Source organism: Passer domesticus, chromosome 1 (assembly GCF_036417665.1).
Source record: "Passer domesticus isolate bPasDom1 chromosome 1, bPasDom1.hap1, whole genome shotgun sequence".
In the NCBI taxonomy this organism is placed as follows: Eukaryota; Metazoa; Chordata; class Aves; order Passeriformes; family Passeridae; genus Passer; species Passer domesticus.
This window is the reverse complement of record NC_087474.1, coordinates 97,557,180-97,561,188: the sequence shown is the minus strand read 5'-3', so window position 1 is coordinate 97,561,188 and position 4,009 is coordinate 97,557,180. Positions and strand designations below refer to the sequence as shown.

At 36.7% G+C, this 4,009-nt stretch overlaps 1 long non-coding RNA gene across 1 annotated transcript; it reads right to left on the bottom strand.

Annotated features, from left to right (window-relative positions):
* Positions 1-337: 337 nt before the first annotated feature.
* LOC135288972 (uncharacterized) lies at positions 338-3,749 on the bottom strand. The gene is made up of 2 exons (XR_010351774.1): positions 3,586-3,749; positions 338-521 (listed from the first exon to the last, which is right to left on the bottom strand). It is a non-coding gene; the product is annotated as an uncharacterized LOC135288972 (long non-coding RNA).
* Positions 3,750-4,009: the final 260 nt, after the last annotated feature.

Genomic DNA, 4,009 nt, shown 5'->3' with positions numbered 1-4,009 from the left:
AGGTCAGAAGTTCATGTGTCTGTAATAATGAGCTTCTGAGATGCTGCTGCCTCTTATGTTCTACCCCTGCTCCTCCCCAGATCCAGGATGTGGCTCCAGGTTTTAGATGTGTCTCACCAGGAGCTCCAAAACCTGTTGCCCACAATGGCCCTGGTGCATCTCTGGAAGGCTTTGAGTGCTTTTTCTGCCTTGGCTGGCAGGAGCAAAGCCTTCTGGGATAATTAGTGCTGCTTCAATTGGACAGGTAGCGGATGGGAAATAAACAGGTTCAAGAGCTCAAGGGACATCCGTGTTGCTGTAGGCAGGGAGGCAGTGGAAAATAAATATAGCTAAGCAGTTGGAAAAAATATTTATTTATTTATGCTCCTTTCCTTTTGAGATGTGAGATGAGGACCAGCCCCAATATGAACTCATTTTTTTCCTAGGCAGTTGCCAGCTCTCTCCAGCCCTTGAAAATTGCATCCTACGTAAGTCCATGGCACAGTGATGACCCATTTGGAAATGCTTTTCCTTATTGTTAACTGTGAAAGGAGATAATTTGTTACATAAATAATGAATTAGATGTGTATTAATTTAGAACTGCTTGTCTGAATGGTTTGCAAAGCAGCTGTGTGATTTTAGGCAGTCATATGCTGTCAATTAACAACTTATTCTAAGCCAAATCTGTGTAAGCTTATTATGTGTATCACACAGTGTGGAATTTCTTCATAGGTTTTACTAATTCTAGCTGTATACTATTGGCTGCATAGTAGTTTTAAACTGCTAAAGATTAGTCAAAATCCCAGTTAAATTACTGACGGGCAGAGGGAACTTCCAGTTGCATTCCAGCTATTAATCTGCTAGTGATACTTTTCATGTTGTTGAGAAGTTGGGAGACCTCATTAAAATCCCCAGGTTTTCTTTATGGAAAACTTAATACAAGTCCAGAAAGACAACATTCAAACTGAATATTCATAATGCATTACCAATATTTTATTCAGTTAAGGGAGGGAGCTTTTTAAGTTCATAGTTAGACAAGCAGCATGACTTATATTTACAAGTCTGATTGCTATCTGTCTTTCCAAAAGAAATATGCCCCATAATTTCAAAAGATTGATGTTGTGTCCTTAAAGTAGTTGGAAATATCTGAGAGAATAAATTATTTTTTAAAAACATGTTTAGAGGAGATTACTTGAAACCTTTGACAATTTCCTTTTATTTTTTAAGCTTATTGTATGTGAAAACAATAATTCCACATTTGATTACTCTGATCTTATCAAAAGATAGCAAGACCTTTAATAAAACTTGAGGGGCTGTCTCTGAGCAGTAAAATTATTGGTAGCCTCTCTTAACAATGCAAGTTTTCTCTACTCAGTATCTCTAAAAGGATAGTCCCAAATTTCCCCTTAGTATTTGCAATATACAGGACTGTATAGTTTGGACTGAAGTACACAAGAATGATCATATCTGGGTTTCTGCAAAACTGTTCCTTCACTAAGAATGTGGTCATTGCTAAGAAAAAAAAAAAGACAAAAAAAAAAAAAAAGACAAGCTTTTATGTAAACTTCGGGGCCTTTTTTTGCCACAAAACTTTGGCCCAAGCTTATGGAGTTTTAAGCATTTTCACAGGAAGAATTCCTCAGGCTGTGTATCAAGTCCTTAATAAAACCACTTATACTGAAACTTGTTCCACTAGATAAATGATGCAGAAGCTTGGCTATGAGTCAGGCAAAACTCAAGTGCATCAAGCCTGTGTATTCCTGCGTTTTCCAGTGTCATGGCTCCCCAGCTTCTCACTCATTCACATTGTCTGGGCACCTGACAAAGTTAATCAGCAGAATGAAAAGCTTTGTGTCATTGCTTAGAAATGCATCCTACTGTAAAGAAATTTTAGAAGTTTCCCTATAAAAAAATTCTGCTTCTCCCCCCAGTGCAAGGAAGCTCTGCTTCAATTAAATACATTGTGAATATGCTCAGTCCTGACTGCTTTACTCTTTTTCATCTTGATGCACCTTACTTTCTTCATTCCCTCTCTTTTCCATCTGAGGTTTTTCTTCTCTTACTTATCCAGCTCCATTTTTCTCTCCAAAAAATCTATGAGCTCCTTCAGAGACAAATCAAATTTTTCAGCTCTGAAATTCTGTATTTCTCCTGCCCAAACACATGGAGAAAAAAATATTCCTCTCAAACAAATATTTTGAAAAATATAGAATAGGAAAACCTGTATAAAAGTTTAATCAAAATGTCTTTGGGATGCAGATGTCTGCAGACAAATTTAGTCAACAAACTTAGTTTATTTAGTGCCAGATTTGGTGCCAGCGTGACCACTCTGGTTGCTCCCTTAGTAGAATAATTCAACTGCAGTTTAGTGGAAAAAAAATGCTGATAACATGATATGAGTCAACAGAACTGCCATAAAACTGAGACGTGACAATTTTTTAAACTTGATAAAAATATTTTCTTGTGCAGAAAATGTTTCACACACAGTTTCCCTTGGACTAAGATAACATTGACACCAAGAGCTTGGAGCAAGACAGAGACATACAGTGATTTCTGCACAGAGTGTGAACATCCAATTACATCAGACAGATTTCAGTTCAAGACTTCAATGACTATTACCTGATCTATCAAGAGTCAGACTAGGATACGACTTTCCTAACAGCAGATCATTTAATGATTTTCTATGACAGAACTTTCTAAACCTTCTGCTGAACCATTTGGCCATTCACAGAGGTACACAGAAAAGGTAGTACACCAAAGTAATATTATTATTATTTTATTTATGTAACTCTTAGCAAAAGAAGCTGCATCATATTAGATCACATGTGGATGTTTCATGCATGTTAGGAAAAAGCACAAAGATTTATCCTGACATTTTCAAGTCAAATGAGCTACTCATACATTGGATTTCTTTCTTTCTGCATCTTTCTTTTCCCAGTTTGCATTTTCTGCCTCTCCATACCTCTACCTGTCTAGTATGACCATGTGCTCTACTCCTCCCCTCAAACTGGCAAATTGTGATTCCTCAGCTAAGTTTCTCTAGTAAGCAAAGCAGCCAGTAAAATTAATAACATTTTCATAGCATTTCTTTTTAATTCATTCTATTGCTTAATTTGCTTATATGATTCTGCAGCTGAAAAAAAGGGATAAAATGTCAGGCTATTGTACAGATCCACACCAGCCCCTTTGAACTCTTATTTTACAGAAGAAGCATCAAAGAAGGATTGCTACTCCAAGGCTTTTTATCAATAGAAACTGTAAGAAAGAAATGATAAAAGAACATATTCACATTCTTACCTCAATTTCCCATTCTAACTTCAGGAAGCTCCTATTGAATTTGATGCTGTAGGATTAAGCCTTTGGGCCCAGATCCTCAAAGGTACTTAAATGTTGCAAAGCTAACTTTTATTCCTCCTGTGACCTCATGGATTTCTCAACCCAAATACAATTTCCCAACTATGACTATTAAGAGTGATTTTTTTTTCTTTCCTAACTAAAATTAGAAATTTAAAAAAAAATAAAATTTAAAAAAAAAAAATCGCCAGAGCAAGGATCTGCTTAAATCAGCCGCATCTGAAGAGCAGACAAGTGGGACTAGACACTCACCTGCCTCTGCAGTGGCTCAGAGTGACCTAAATAGCATTCACCTCCACCTATTTTCTGGTTATTTTGGTGTGAAAGGGCTGATTGATGTCTATACATATGTAAGAATCATTGACATGCCCAATCTGACTCCTAAGCAAACAGGAAGTAAAGAGGTAGAATGCAACCAGATGGGAAGGAATAGAATAGAATAGAATAGAATAGAATAGAATAGAATAGAATAGAATAGAATAGAATAGAATAGAATAGAATAGAATAGAATAGAATAGAATAGTTGTTGGTTGGAAGGGACCTACAATGATCATCTAGTCAAACTGCCTGACCAGGACCAAGTCACCTGGGTGATCTGATGCAGGCATGTTGATTTTAGATCTAACTTACTTAGTTGTTACATATCTGACCACAGAGTTGCACTGTTCAATGCAGC